This window comes from Mustela erminea, chromosome 19 (assembly GCF_009829155.1).
Source record: "Mustela erminea isolate mMusErm1 chromosome 19, mMusErm1.Pri, whole genome shotgun sequence".
Taxonomy (NCBI): Eukaryota; Metazoa; Chordata; class Mammalia; order Carnivora; family Mustelidae; genus Mustela; species Mustela erminea.
The window spans coordinates 52,212,634-52,228,671 of NC_045632.1; the positions used below are offsets into that span (position 1 = coordinate 52,212,634).

Here is a 16,038-nt window from a genome sequence, read left to right on the forward strand (position 1 = left end):
CGGGCGCTTCGACTCTCGGAGGCTATCGCGAGTCTCCACGGCAGTGAGTAAATGTGACAGATCATGTAACTGTCCCCCGATGCAGGGGGGGATCTTTGTGATCGGAGCGAGGGTCTGTGGTTCGTAAGCAGCCTGGCATTGAGACGCGGGAGGCGGAATTCGCTGGGTACCTGCAGATGTTTTCCTTCGTTATTGTCTCTCTGTCAGGTTTTAACTTTCTTTGTCAAAACAGCAGGAAGTCAAGCCCCTGTATTGACAGAACTCCCAGCTTCGCGGGAGTTTCTCATTCAGGAGGCCCTCAGCCTCGGAATCCACTGTCAAGAAGACACTCTGTCTTCTGTATTGTTAAGGAATGAAAACTTAAAACCGAATTGAGATTGTGTATTCGGCATATTCTGTATTATTTTTAGCTCAGCGATCAAGGGTCCTCAAGGTTTTACTTTTTAAAGTACTTTTCTGAAGGAGTATGATGTAGGGATGAAAGCCAGAAAGTTTGAAAAACAAAAGCAAAAACAAAAACAAAAAAACAAAGCAAGCAAAATAAAACACTTGAAGTTGGCAGTTGGCTGGGGTGCTCAGTCGGTTAAGCAGCCGACTCTTGGTTTCAGCTCAGGTCCTGGGATCAAGCCCTGTGCCGGGCTCCACCATAAGCAAGCATTCCGCTTGCCGATTCTCACTCCCTCTGCCCACCCCACCCCCACCCCCCACCCCACACATGCTCTCTCTCTCTCTCAAATAAATAATCTTAAAAAAAAAACAAAAAACAAAACAAAACAAAACAAAAAAAACCCAGTCACCTCTGGGACAAAGCATAGGTAATGTCCAGGCAGGGAGGACAGGGAAAGATGAAGGTATCACAGTGACACAAGTGTTTAGGCTTGTCACATAATAGAGTCTTGTCCAGAGAACATTTATTGTTTTTACCTATTGGCCCCAAATTCCTGAAGGCCCAGATGTGTGTCTCGTGGGCCTGGTAGGAAACAGATGTGTGTCACAGCCTCTATCCTGAATTCCCATTCTAGTTCCGCCCATCCACTCAAGATTGGAACCGCGTCAAGCTCATCAGGCGAGTCTCTCTTCTTCTTCTGGAGGACGCACTGTCTCATGGGACCCTGAAAAGCCCCTCCCACAAATGCAGCTCTTCCTGGTGTGCCAGCTTCGCTGCCATCCCTGATGCTCAGACTTGCCTGATCTCCAGGACCGGATACAGCGCAGGCTGAGTCTGAGACCCTTACCTCGGTGCCTCCTTCTTAGCTTGCTGTCACCAGGAGAGCTCAGGTGGCGTCACCTTTACATAACCAGCCCCTCCTTCCTTTTCGTGATTTGCGCGCGTCCAACTCAAGCTTTTTGGTTCAAGCCGACCAGCCCATCGGAAGTGTTCTCTAGTTGACTTGTAGGTAGGAGCTCATCCGGATAAATAAATGAGGCATTCTGATGTCAAGGCGCCATCCCCTTATGCTGAGTGTTACTGAAGCTCGTGACAGACACAGGAGTGAGAGACACAATGCTATGGCTGCGTGTTGTTTGGCCCCAAAATTCATATGTGGAAACCGGCTCTCTAATGATAAGGTGCAGCCTTTGGGGGGGTGATTAGGTTCTGAGCACTGAACCACCCAGAAGAGGCTTGAGAGAGATCCTTGCCCCACACCATGTGCGGATACGGTGAGAAGTCTGCCTCCCCTGAGAAGACCCTCACCCATCCACACATCACCCTCTGGGACTTCCAGCCTCCAGAACATGAGAGATAAAATTCTGTTGTTTATAAGACACCCAGTCTGTGGTATTTTGTTGTAACAGCCCAAAGAGACTAAGACAGACGGAGAGCTGTTTGTCTGGGCCCTGGAAACTTTTTTGGGAAAATCCAGAAGTGGAACGCCTTCCATCTGGGGGCTCTCAGCTTCCCGGCTTCCTGCTTTTCTTTCAACTCCTCCTCTGCAACTTGGTTAATGGAGGCCCTCCCACACGCTCTTCTCAGAAACGCAGGAGCAAGGCGCCATTCTTCCGCCGACAAATACTTCCCATCGTCGGTACCTCGGTTTTATTCCTTATTCTCCCACTACATAAAAGACTGAGAAAGCACTTGCACGAATGTTTGCACATCATTTAAATATTCATTTCCATTAATTTATTCATAGTTGTAAAGTTTATTACCTAGAATATAGAGTCATAGAATTTTAGAGCCGGAAGACACGAGAGAAATATCATCTGGTCCCGGCTCCTCATTTTACAGATGAGGAAACTGAGCTGAAGAGCACCCAGGCTGCTGCCCAAGGTCAAATTCTTAAACGGCAGCCACTGCGAGACCCTTACTCGAGGCTTGACAGTCCAGCGCACTCATGCATAACCGGAAACCGTCTTGCTCTCCCTGGCGTGGACGGCCTCGTCCCTGTGCACTGTCTTGTTTTGTTGTTCACTGTCAAGTGCCTGCTGAGTGCCAGCTCGGTGCTAGATGTGGCGGGGAAGGACACGGAGCTCACAGCCGAGGGGGCAGAGAGGCTAAGCGTGTGCACGTGTGATGGAAGAGCGTGATAAGGGCTCGGAAGGAAATCAACAAGGTCTGTGTGGAGAACAGTGGAGGGAGGTGTCTCCGTCGGGCTGCCGTAACAAAGGACCACAGACCGGTGGCTTATAAACAACATAATTTATTGCCTTGTAGTTCTGGAGGCTGGAAGTCTGAGATGGGGGTGCCAGCGTGCTTGGATGAGGACCCGCTTCCTGGTGCAGACTGCCTGCTTCTCCTCATGTCCCCGCATGGCAGAAGGGACGAGGGAACTCTCTAGGGTCCCTTTAAAAAGGGGACCATCCCTTTCATGAGCTCCAATCCCCCATGACCTGATTACCTCCCGGGGTCCAGCTCCTTACACCATCACACTGGGAGTTAAAATTTCAACATATGAATTTGAAGGAGGGGGCACATTTCAGTCCCTAGGAAGAGGGTAGGGCTGTGGTGGGGGAGGGGGGTTGTGTTCTCAAGGGGCAGGAAAAAGAGGCTGGGAAGAGGTGTGGCCACCACGGGAGGAGAAATGGAGGGTTGCTGCTGGTGAGCTAGGGTTGCAGAGTCCCCCTGGGCAATTCTGGGCGTCTGTGCAAAATGCCCTGCCTCTGAGGGCAGTCCTCATGAGGGCCAAGGAAACGGAGGTGCTCCACCAGCTCCCACTTGTCACCGGCTGAGAACCACTCTCAGGGCATTAACTTCCAAGCAAGTCTGGCCCGCATCTTGGAGCAATATTTGCAATATTGGGGATGTGCTTATACTAAGAAAATTTTAGTTGCATATCTGAAATTCAAATTCAACTGGGCATCCTGTATTTTATCAGGCAGCCCCAGTCCCACCCCTTGGGCACCCCTTGGGCACCTTTGATGGGTTGAGCAACAGCTCTAGTCGAAGGGGGTCCCCAGCATCACAGCTGCTTGCGGAAGGAAGGGACGAGCAGTAAACTCCTCTCAGCAGGGTGACAGGGGAGGTCCTTGGGAATAAATGTCAACTAAGCCCAGGCCTGAAGGCTGGGAAGGGGCCAGCTTTTCACACAAGGAGGCAGACAAGAGTTGGCGAAGGCGGAGGAAAGAAAGACTTTTAGGCAGAGTGAACGTTGCATGTAAAGAGTCAGTTCTGCTTAATAATCCGCCGCTCTCTGTTATACCTCAAACCAGGGTCTCTCAGCGCTCAGAAGTGACATCTAAGTTGGGGTGCTTCTAAGGCTGGCTCTGGCTGGTAGGAGGCTCACATCGTCCACGATCCCATGTGACTATCCCAGCAGCCACGTGGCTGTCCCAGCAGCCTTGAGGAAATAGGTGCTGCGATCAGGCCCATTTCCCAAGCTGGGACACCCAAGGTCTTGAGAGGTTGGGTGACCTGCTTGGTGAGGCGTAGAGCCAGGGTTGGGAACCAGGCCGCTCTGGAGTCTTTGTCCCCAACTGCGACTTTATCATCAAACACACATACTGTGGCTTGAACTGTGTCTGCTGTGAAGATATGTTGACGTCCGAACCCCCTGTGCCCGAGAATGTGACTGTATTTGGAAGTAAGGTCTTCGCAGGTGCCATCCAATGAGCATGAGGCCGTTGAGCAAGACAGATACCCTCCGGAGACCCTCTGTACTACGTGGTGCCCGGAGTCAACGATGAAGTGTTGTACACGGAACGTTTTGTAGGGAGGGTACATGTCATGTTAAGAGTTTTTTAATGAGGATATACTGGATTAGGATGGGACCCAAATCAGTGAGCGGTGTCTCTGTAAGGGGCACGAGACGGGGAGCTGGAGAGACCCAGCACCTGTGCACGCACAGGCCAGTACATCAGGTAAAGGCACAGACATACACTTGAACTTGTGCTGCTCCTGGCTGAGTGGCACCAAGCCTTGACAGCTGCCCCCAGAAGCTGGCAGAGGCCAAGACGGGCCCTCCCCTAGAGTCTGGGGAGGCAGCACAGCACCATGGATGCCTTGATTTTGAACTTCTGTCCTCCAGACTGGTGACAGAACAAATTTCCATTGTTTTAAGCCACCCTGTTTGTGGCACTTTGTGACAGCAGCACAGGACACCTAAGGCAGTGCCCCTTCCCAGCTTACCAAAAGGGCACCTAAAGATGGGCCCTTGAACCCAAGAACCAGCCACTCCAGGCAGGACCAGGGACGAGGCCCCCACCTGCGGGCAGTGGGTGGCAGAGGAGGCCTGCCTCCTTCTCCCTTTAATGGGCGTAGATGTTGTGGTTCACGTTTCCCGGCCCATTGATGATGACAAGGAGGGAGGAGCCGGGAATGCAGACCAAATTATGTACATCTCAAGGGCAGTTAGACAATTAGCTCGCCCACAGGAACACTGCAATATGCACAATATTTGCTTTCCCAGCAAAGCCAAGTGCAAGTTCCCGCCTCCTCTGATGACCCAGTGTCCCTCCAGGGCAGGAAGGGACCAGGTCCCTCAATGCTGCCGGCTTCTACCCTCTGCTTTTGCAAGGCTTTAACTCCTTCCTCGTCCCGCTGCTCTTAGATATCCCAGACAGCTGTTGCAAGGTGGATTCATTCTATCTGACTGGCCCCTGCCTTTACCCGAATTCTCTCCAATAATCAATGGGAACACAATCCATGAAGATGCACACAGCCTATCTCTCATCTTAAAAAAAAAAAATGTTCACACCTTGTCTCCTTTCAACAAATATCTGAAAGAGCTCTTCAGGATTTGTGGCAGGTGGTCGTTAAGTAGGAAAGAAACTGAGCGTACGGAAGTGAACATGGAGCGCAGAGTCGGGCCAGGACCCCAAGACCACGTGTGCTCTTGTCACAAGCAGGCCGCTGGCTCGTCTTCAGGCCTCCTGGCCGCCTCCCACGGGCTGGGAGAGATCATCATTTATGCAGCTTGCAGCATCCATAAACGCAAAATAAGCCAATAATTCAAGAAAATCCCTGGTCTTCTCCTGAAGAAGGTAACACTGATGTGAGTTAGTGTACCCGCGGGGAGGTTCCCGGGCTGGGAGCGGGGGCTCCAAGAGCGCCCCCAGCCCCTTTCCTGGCCCCACTCTTAACTGCAAGACCGTGAGGACGTCCAGACTGAGCTAGAGGGCTGCTCTGAGCTGGTACAGAGTTTCTAAGTCGTAAGGAAAAGACCCCAAAGAATCTAAGCCAAGAGAGTCAGGAAGGAAGCAGAGAACGTGCCGTTAAGCTTCCGTCACCCAATTATGATGTGTTCGCAGGAGGGGGCTCTTATTTTCAAATGGATTTTTCTCTCTTTCAAAGTAATGCAGTTTAATGAAGACACATTTAAAAATCTTCGAGAAGGAGAAAAATGACTCGTAATTCTGCTGGCTCTAGGTAACGGTATATATGCATTTTTCTACAGTCTTCATTTTTTTGTGGTGCCACTGTCTTTGTGTCACTTGGAGGTCACTACCATCTGCCATTCAGCACACTGCTTGTCATCCTTTCCTAACTTACACATTCGGCATGTTGCCTTAAATGCCTTTTAATTGCAATTCTTAGTGGCTGACAGCCCACCGAGGGGACACGTCACCATGTCTTTATCCAGTCCTGTGTCTCTGGGCATTCAGATGGTCCTTTTGCCGTCAGAAAGAGTGTTCTGATAAACATCTCTGTGCATAAAGCAGTTTCCATAGTTCCCATTATGTCTTTAGGATAGTTTCCCAGAAATGGAATTACTAGGTCAAAGGTTGAGCACATTTTTTAGAGGTTCCTGAGACACATTGCCAAATGGCTCTCCAAAAGGTTCGTAGTGATTTAAATGATCAAAAGCAGCATTTGCAAGTACAGTTTCTTCTAACCAGTATTGAGTGCTCATTAAGAAGAATCATTACTAATATGATAAACAAACAAACGGCGTGTTATTGTTGGCTTGGAGTCTTACTGTTTCCAGGCTTGAAAGAGGCAAATCTGGATAATCCCAAGAAACAGCAGAAATTAAATTTATGGACTACATTAACCTACCATTTTGGATCCCATGGTTCCTAAAGAGGTTTCCATGTATTAGTGGAGATAAGTGGATACTTAAGAGGAAGCATGTTTTGGAGGACTTTGCAGTGATACCTACCAGAGATCGTGTCCTCTCTCCAAGACCTAGTACCCTTGGGCTCTGAGAGTCTGATACTTTGTAGCTGCTTTGAAAATACACATTGAAACAATACCCAGCATTCACACAAGGTCTTTCAGGTTTTCAAACTGTGTTTTACATTGAGAATCTAACTTTGCTGAGATACAGATTCGGTGACTTGCCTAAGACACACACAGGTTAGAAGGTGGCCAGACTGGTTGAAAACGGCAGCACGCTTTCTGCCTCTCTGTGCGCTTTGCTCTTGGACTCCTGCTTGCCCTCGATGGGATCACTAGGGCTGGCTTCTCCACGATGTTGAGCAGCTGTTACCCCCAAGCGGGGGCAGGACCGGGCACCCATGGGCAGTGTGGCCTTTCTTCCCAGTCTCCAGCATCCCTTCTACATCTAAGCCATGCCCAGAATATGCGGCCTCTTCATGCCAAGAGACCCCGTTAGCGGCAAAATCTATCTGACATGATGTCTAGAACCAAAGACCCCAGACTGCTGTGGCAAAGCAGCACAACTTTAGTGGCCACCAACAGCAGACATTTATTTGCTCACAGTTCTGGAAGCCAAAAGTCTGAAACCAAGGTGCTGACAAGGCCACCCTGCCTCTGGGAGCTCCACGGGAGGATCTTTTCTTTGCTCTCGCCAGCTTCCAGTGGCTGCTGGTATTTCCTCTCATTCTCCGGCTGTAAGACCTCCTCCTGTCCTGTTTGTCTGCCCCTCTCTCAGAAGGACTCTTCTCACTGGATTCCCCCCCCCCCGAAAATCCAGGAATATCTCCTCATTTCAAAATCCTTGACTTCATGACACCCATGTAGACTACTCTTTCCTAAAGAAGGGCACATTCACAGATCCCCAGGGGCTTGGCAAGGGTATCTTTTGGAGGCTCCATTTTCTGCCCACCACAGCCCCTAAGTTCATTGCCGACCACATGAATTCAAACTCTGTGCAAACTCCTATGCGTTACCTGTCCTGGGACCTGTGCGCAGTGCCAGCCACCACGGGATAATCTTTTCATATTGTGTTTACAACAGAATGCACAACGTGCCTTAGAAAGTATTTACAGCAGGCCGGTAGACTGAATGAATTCTAAAGTCTGAGGTCCATTTTTCCCTTGGCTTAGGCACATACAGCTTCTCTGAGTCTGTTTGCGTGACTGTGAAATGAGCATACACACACCTTGTTGATCTCCAGGCGTCAGCTCAGTGTCCACCAGAATAACATGCGGCAGTGTTTTGTGAGTGGCGAGGGGCAGTAGGATTTTGAAGACTGAATCCAGAGCCCCAGAGATGGGAAGGGTGTGTGTCTTGGGGCCTGACACCAAGGGAAGCTGGAGGTTGGTAAGGAGGTGATTTAGAAAAAACAGTCCACACTGGCGGCTTTCCACAGCTGTGGCACTGGGAAAACTAGGTTAGTGCCGGGAAAAGCCCATTACTCTTTAAAGGCGGTCACTCCCCCCTAATAATAAATAAACCAAACATTGAGATATTAAAACAATTCGTTCTCAGCACTGGAAAAGAGGCCGCGCATGTGTGTGCACGTGCGTGTTTGCGCGCGCGGGTGGGGTGTGTGTGTATGTGTGTGTGTGTGTGTGTGTTTTTAATATCCCACGAAGCCCCCACCCCAGGAACTCCAAGATTGAGCAAAATCCTACTTATGTTCTACGGATTTAATATAGCATCAGGCTCCTCTAGGTACAATAAAATACCAAGTTAAGAGTATTAATTCCTTACAGCCCTGATGGGTCCCAGCTGTGCACACGCATGTAGGGTGTGAGGGTGTGTGCTCAGTGGGCACAGGTGCTGACGGGGCTGTTCCACCTCGGAGCACATGTGCTCGCAACACAGCTGTCTCAGATCCTCCGCCACTTGCTTAAAGACCTCTACGAAGCTGTACTGCCTCTGGGCACAATTAAAAGCTGTATACATTTCATCAGGTAGTGTTAGAAATTTAGGCTGAGCCAAAGAAGAAAAGGGAGAAGGTGGGAGGGAGGAAGAAAGGACTCCCTTGTTGAGGGGGCACTAGCCTCCTTCCCCCGGCTCTTGAAGCCATAAAGCTTCCAGGCGGCACACAAAATCCCAGGAGCAGAGCACGGAGCGGTGTGACCAAGCCGGACACGTCTTTCTTCCCGCTCTCTTTCTTTTCTTCTTCCTCTTTTCTTCCTCCTTCCACTCCTTGCTCCCCCCTCTCCCCTCTGCTGTCCTTTCTCAGTCAGGGTTCAAGTCCATGTGCAGGAAAAACCTTCGCTGAGGTCTCTAAGTGAAAGCGTGGACCAGCCAAGCTGAATGGTGGCAAGCCCAGATCTAGGTGTCCTCTCAGGAAAGGGACCAGAGCACCTTGCCCGTTTTTGCTTAGGGAGTGAGCCAACAGCAGTTCCACCACCCACAGTGTGGAGGCCCGTGAGATCCTGAATGAGCTTATTTCATTGCCGTGACAAACCAGTAAAGTCATCTTCATATACCCATTTTACAGAAGCAACAGCTGAGGCCCATCACATTGGCCATCCTTTACTGTTAAGTGTCAGAGGCAAGGATTAAATGCCTCCCACCCCCCCCCCCCGACCCCCGCCTCGTCCACATGGTCGTGGCCTCCATCTCTGGGATTCACACTGTCCCTTTTCTTCCTCCCTCCCAAGCAACACGTGCCAATAGGCATTCTCCCTTCTGTAGTCTGTCCTCCAAAGGGAAAAGGTCTGATCTTATCACTTCTTATCTGTACCCGGACCGTGTTGTAAATTGGATTCTCTGCTTGTATACGGAAGAAGAGGGAATGGGAAAGCAACCAAGTACCCTTTAGTGTGAGGGAAAGCTCCATTCTTCAGTTACTCTTCCCAGCCAGGCCAGTGCCAAGGGTACCCAGCACGTGGGAAATCCTTGGCTGCAGTGGGGAGGAAGAGCCGAGAATGAGGTTGAGTTCAGATGCCTTCCCAGGATTACCAAAGCATGTGAGCCCAGACCTGTAAAATACTATAAAGCTTAGCCTCATACCTTATAAAAATGATGCAGCTACATCCTCTCCCCTCCTCGGGGATGGAAATGAAGGCAGGCGGGGGAGAAAACTAACGTTTGATGAGGTTCTGTTTCCTGTTTCCCAGGCACGGTTCTAGGCTCACTCACACACCGGTTCATTAAGCTTCACGGTAGCTCTGCGACTTCGGAAATTCTTGGTCCTCAATAAGGACTGAGGAAATTGAGACCCACGAGGGTTTAGTAACTCGTCCGTGGTCACAGCTAATAGGCGGCAAAACCAGCAATCAAAATGGTTTGACCCCGATGCTCCAGACTTTTTTCCTACTGTACCTCTTACCCACAGCTTGCTAGAATCTAGACCCTTCACCTAGGAACATGAAATAATGTGAGTTGGGTGAAATAATGCCATTTAAAAGTGAGCACATTATAAAGAATTATGTCAACCTGATTCCCTGAGTCCTGGGAAAATTCATATTGTCGTGCCATCCGATCAGTGAATCAAATGAAACTGATTGATATACAGCAACAGTAGTTAAGAAACGGGCAGCCTTTGCCGAGGTTTGATTAAACCGATACCCTTGATCTCCTGCTGTATCAAATCACAGGCGAATTGGTACCATTAGGATAAATTACTACAAGAGGCACTGCAAAGCCAAGCTAAATAAACTCTGCCTTCCCGAGCCCCGTGATTGTCTTATTAAATAATTTCTTTGCCTCTTAAGTGTGGACTCGGAGCACTGGCACTCTGAAAGCCCTCCTGATTAACTATAGCCTTGGCCTCAAGTTGATTTTATAAACTTTGGATGGTGCCCCAGAGGGTGAAGCTTCCTGTTGTCAATTCTGCCTGTTGCTATAGATACCGAACTTCACAATCAGTAATTAGAGCGTGCCCCCTGCCCCAGAACTGGTCAAACGGTGCAGAGCGCTCAGCAAATGGTCTTAAAAGCATCCGCACCGGCATGGAAATGCATCTCCAATGGTGACGGGGTTTGTTTTATTCATGGACTTTTTGAAAAAAAAGAGAGAGAGAGAGAGAAAGAGAGAGAAAAGAAAAAGAGAAACCGCCAGTTTATTGGAAACCGTAGCAAAATACGAGTAATTATCATGCTTTTTTAAAAACCCGACTTGAGTTTTCTTATCAGGATACATTGAAGATAAGAAAGAGTGTGGAGCAGAGTGTAGGGCCGCCCAAGATGGTTCTGTCTGATCAGCCACGAGAAGGACGGAGTTCATTCTTACTCTCATTCCGTATTTCTCATACCCTGCCCAAAGTATATCCCGCAACCCGCAGCCCCCCGCCCCCGCCCACCGCGGCCAGAAGGAAATGTGTTTATTGTAAGAGAGATTTCTTGTGCAATGATGAGTACGGTAAGGGAAACTAACTGTCGGTGGCAGGAAAGAAAAGGTAATGGGTTGGACTTATTTTATTTCGTGGAGCAAAACAGATGTGGAACATTTGTGTCTTAAAACATTTTGGTCAAGAGAGAACTAAATTGTTTAGAAAGTGTGCAATTTTGCAGGTGTTATAAAAATATAAACCGATGCTTCCGTGCCCTGTTCCCTAAAGGGGATGAGAAATGAAAATGAAGGTTTGCAAAGACACCTTTCTGGAGACTTAGCTATTTTAATTGAAGATGGCATTGCCACCTTGTTTTAAACCTGAAGGAAAGAGGGTTTAATGATTTTCCCCCAGATCACCCCTTTTCTGTCACATAGCTGGGGCTATAATCCTTGTCTGCCTGACTCCGAAACCACAAGTTTTCCCCTCTCTGAAGGACGGATTTTTGGTCAAAGTATCTAGGCATCCTGCTAGGGGCAGCCCTCCCTTGATCCATTTCCCCGTTTGAAACTAAATCCTGGAATGTAGAACGATGCATGTTTATTTTAAGATCATCTTAAGATTCCCTTACAAATGCACATTACAGCAGTGGTCTGCCAGGACACGAATTCTGTTGACACTTCCAAATTACTGTTGATTGTGTTTTTTATTCCTTTAAAAACCTCCCTAATTGGCTTGTTGGTTCCCAGCACCCTGAGAACACTTCTTAAATACCCACAGCACCCACTAGCATGGGGAAGTAAATGGCTTACTGGGATGATTTGGGATGTGCAAATAAAGCTTTGGAAGAGAGTGTGTTATCTAAAGCCTGACATTGTAACAGCTAGGTAATCCTGCCACCCTTTCTGTGGCATTTTTATAGGATCCAGAACTCCCAGTGTCAGATTGTGTTTATTTTAGCTTCTCTATCCAAGTTCCAGGAGCCTGGACTTCAGCTAGAGTCGAATCCAGTCTGGCAAAGGCAGCCTTCCTGCATCCTCCCCAAGGAGTCAGCTTCTGGGCAATCATTCTAGAGCAACCCTCTTGGATGCAAGCAAAAATCATGTCCACAATTTGGGCCGTTCTTGGACCTAACACTAGGGTAGACTGGAAAGGTCCTGAGAAGGGATCTTCCTAAGGGTGCCGAGGGGCCGGGGGGGAACGAAGCAGCCAACTCCGTGTTAGCATTCTTACTGGTTTTATAAAAGCACTCATAAGCACTCTAAACACATTTTTTGTGTGTGTTTAATTCCCATCATAATCTTCTGAGGTAGGTAGTAGTCTCTCTGTTTTACATTTCTCAAATTTTTCATGTTTCGAGTGTTTACTGGGTTTTTCTACAAAGAAGCCAGGAACTAGAGAAACTGACTCAGGCTCAGAAATGATAAGGAATTTGCCTGGAGCAGTGGTTCTTAAAATCGGGTGACTTTGCCCCCGCTGCCAGGCAATATTCGGTCATGGGAATGCCAATGGCACTGGCATCCAGTGGACAGAGACAGGGGGTGCTGCCAAGTATCCTACAATGCACAGGGCAGCCCCCCAGTGACAACAACAGCAACGAAAATTAGCGGGCTCCCGACGTCTACAGTCGTGAGGTTGAAAAACCCTCAGAGTAACGTAGCACTCGGGCAGTGCCGAGAGTTCGGTGTGGGGCCGTGGGCCAGTGCGGCATTATGGTGTCGCTTTGGACAAACACCGAGCATTCTGAATAAGCCTTTTACTTCTCCACATTGAAATTATGGACAACGATCATCAAAGGTTTGGTTTCTTGTTTATTGCCTGTCTTCCTCACCAGACTGTCATCTTCCATGAGAGCAGGAGTCCTGCGGCTCTGGCTTTTTCTTGTGTCCCCAGCCCCCCACCCTTTCAGTACATGGCATACAGTCGGTGTTTAAGGAAACAGTTACTGCTAAATGGATAAACATGTCCAAAATGAACTGCGATCCCCCGTAAAGTGATAACTAGCATAAGGAGATAGCGAGCGTGTGCCTGGGATTCCAAGAAAGAAGGGACTTCTTCCGGCCTGGGGGGATGGAGGTTGAGTGGTGGATTCTGGGTGAGTTCCTGGAGAAAGAAGGTGTGAACTGAGGTTTGGAATCCAGCAGAGCTTGGGCTTTGGGATGGCGGCGGGACCTGGCACGTGGAAGGGCGGAGGAAGGTGAGACAGACGCACAGAGATCACCGTACCTGACTTAGCTTTGGGCGCCGGGGCCCAGGAACCAAGACGCCCAGTGGACATGAGAGGCTGGGGAGGTGTGTGGTGTCCGTGTGGACCCGTGAACGTGGGGGGTCTTGAACAGGAAACTGTTGTGGTCCAAGCTGTATTCCAAGGAGGTCAACATGGACGCCCCCACCCCCGTGTGAGATGGAGAGTCGGGGGTGGAGGGGGAGTCGTTGGTGTGTCGCTGTTGTCTAGAGAGCGGAGGGAATAGGCACCTGGCTTGCGTAGCCGTTCTTTCTATTTTAATGCGATTTTTCTAAACTGAGATGTAAAAAAATACATATATAAACTACTTTCTAAAAGGTGATACCTTTACATAGTGCAAAGTCAAAGGAAGACAGAAAACAGTGTGTGTACGGATGGATATTCCTGTATCTGTATCGGATGGATATTCCTGTATCTGTCTCTCAAATCCATGTGTGTGTATATCTCCCTCTACCCTTTTCCCTTGGCACCCGATTCCTCCCCGAGCCAATGTTATCATTTCCTTGTGTATTCTCCCAGACATGTTGATGCATTTACAAGACAATATGTTTATATACTTTTACCCTCCCCTTCTCTGCGCCATTCACACCTTTTGCTCTTTTCTCTTGACAATACATCTTAGAGATGGTTCCAAATCAGCATATAAATGATTTCTTCATTTTTTAACAACTGCTGAGCATTTCAGCGTGTGGATGCTTCATAATTCATTGAACCAATTCCCCATTGATAGACATTTGGGCCGTTCCCAGTCTTTTGCTATCACAAATGGTGCCGCCGCGGGTAACCTTGCGCCGCATCGTTCCTTCGGTGCGTGAGTGTATTTGCAGGCTGGAGTCCTGGCAGAAGCCGTGTGGGCTCGCAGAGTACGCTCTGGGGCATTTTCACTGATATTGCCTAACTGCCCTCCACAGAGGGCGTTCTGATCTGTGCGCCCAGTAAGCAGCTGCAAGGGTCAGTGTGGGAAGTCAACTAGATGTTCTGCTGTTGGCCGGAGGAGAGGACGGAGATCCCACGGTGACAGGAAGCTGCGCGTGAATGCCCCCAAACGTACTTCAAGGAGAAATATTTTGGTGGGAGCATGGAAGTCGGGCTGCACGACGGAGAAGGCTAGAATGAGGGCGGTGAATGGTGCAGCTGGCGGCGGTGGTGAGAGTGTAAAAGGGCCTGGGCTGCCAGGGGAGCAAGACGGACACAGGCATCAGAGAGACCCACTGCTGACGAGTGACTAGAGGCGAGGAATGAGGCAGGAAATCCTACGGATGACTTTGGCATTCCTCAATGCTGTTATCCCATAGGAATCCAGGGGGGATGGGGCAGGAGGAGTTTTTAGGAAGAAGACATTGGATTTGGCTTGATGGCAATATAGGCCCCCACCGGAAGCATCTGAACTAGAGCTCAGAATTCTCTGTGGCAATTCTGCTTTTTCCTGATCCCACCCAGAAATTCATTCTCAATCCCTGCAGGTTTGAGTAAGCACCTCATGTTGTTAGCTCCAAATCCCGTGAGAGCCAGAAAGATTATTTTTTTTAATTTTAAGCGTGTTTTTTTTTTTAAATGCCCTTTTAATACTCCCAGCAACCCTGTAAAGTCACTGTCATCCTCCTGTTACATGCAAGGAAGAAAAGCGAGGCTCAGAGAGGTTGAGTAGCTCAGCCAAAGTCACACAGCTACCAGGCAATGGTGTCAAGGCCTGGATCCAGGGTAAATCTTTAAATCTTGAGCTTTGTGGGGTGCCTGGGTGGCTCAGCAGGTTAAAACCTCTGCCTTCGGCTCAGGTCATGATCCCCGGGTCCTGGGATCCAGCCCCGCATTGGGCTCTCTGCTTAGCGAGGAGCCTGCTTCCCCTGCCCCTCTCTCTGCCTACTTGTGATCTCTGTCTGGCAAATAAATAAATAAAATCTGAAAAAAAAAAAAAAAAAAAAAAAACCTTGAGCTTTGTAACTTACTGACTAAAGTAGCAAATTCAGTGGGACAGAGGGTCTGCACATTTATTTCCAAAGGCTAATTTTACTTGATTCTGGAATTCTAATCTCTTAACAGGGTTCTATTTATTTCTAAAGCATGGGGGGCTACTGTGCCCAATTTTGAAAAGTCCATTTGTGAGCCAGTAGATTCGATTTGAAGTCAGGGATAATAGAGCCCGTGGCGGAGACTAGGTCTCCATACATATTTTAGTTCAATGGGACTGGAAAAAGCCACAAAGTATGAAGGCGGTCGGTCATTCAGTTGCCCAAGCAACAAGGCCTGCTTGGGTGCTGCTCTCCTGCAACCCCACACAAAGGCACCATTGTTGCCCAGCTGAAGGGAGCCGAGGCGTCACCAGATGGGGCCGAGTGTCACTCCTCTGGGTTAGAAATGCTGTTTTCCATTCACTGGTAAACAACAGTCCAAGTTCATTGTCCCGACAAAGAACTCTGTTTCTTCTTTTATGCTGAGAGTTTGCAAGTTCGGGTCTTGATAGAAATGTTCTTGAACAATGCGGGTTGCCACATGTCGCCAAGTGTATCACCACAGAGACTGTTCTGGTGCTTAACCTTCAAAAGTATCCAGATGACCCGAGGACAGAGTAGAGGGAAGCGATCCCGTCCTGCATCTCCCAACGCAACATTAAGATTTAGTTGCAAGGTGGGGCGCCTGGGTGGCTCCGTGGGTTAAAGCCTCTGCCTTTCGGCTCGGGTCATGATCCCGGGGTCCTGGGATCAAGCCCCGCATCGGGCTCTCTGCTCAGCAGAGAACCTGCTTCCCCCTTCTCTTTCTCTGCCTGCCTCTCTGCCTACTTGTGATCTCTGTCTGTCAAATAAATAAATAAAATCTTAAAAAAACAAAATATTTAGTTACAAGGTACTCACTGATGTTAAGGGGTTGCCTAATGGCAGGCACGCTTTTTGGTGCATCGGCCATTTGCGTGGGCACGTATGCCTTAAAGTTCAGTGATCCTACAGTCTACCTCATGTGGAACAATTTGGGTCCCTCAAAACTGGAAGAGAAAACCGTTTAGAG

At 48.9% G+C, this 16,038-nt stretch overlaps 1 protein-coding gene across 5 annotated transcripts in view; it reads left to right on the top strand.

The window, feature by feature from the left end:
- WWOX (WW domain containing oxidoreductase) overlaps window positions 1-16,038 on the top strand; it is a 937,351-nt gene that overhangs the window by 839,764 nt on the left and 81,549 nt on the right. The window lies entirely within an intron of this gene.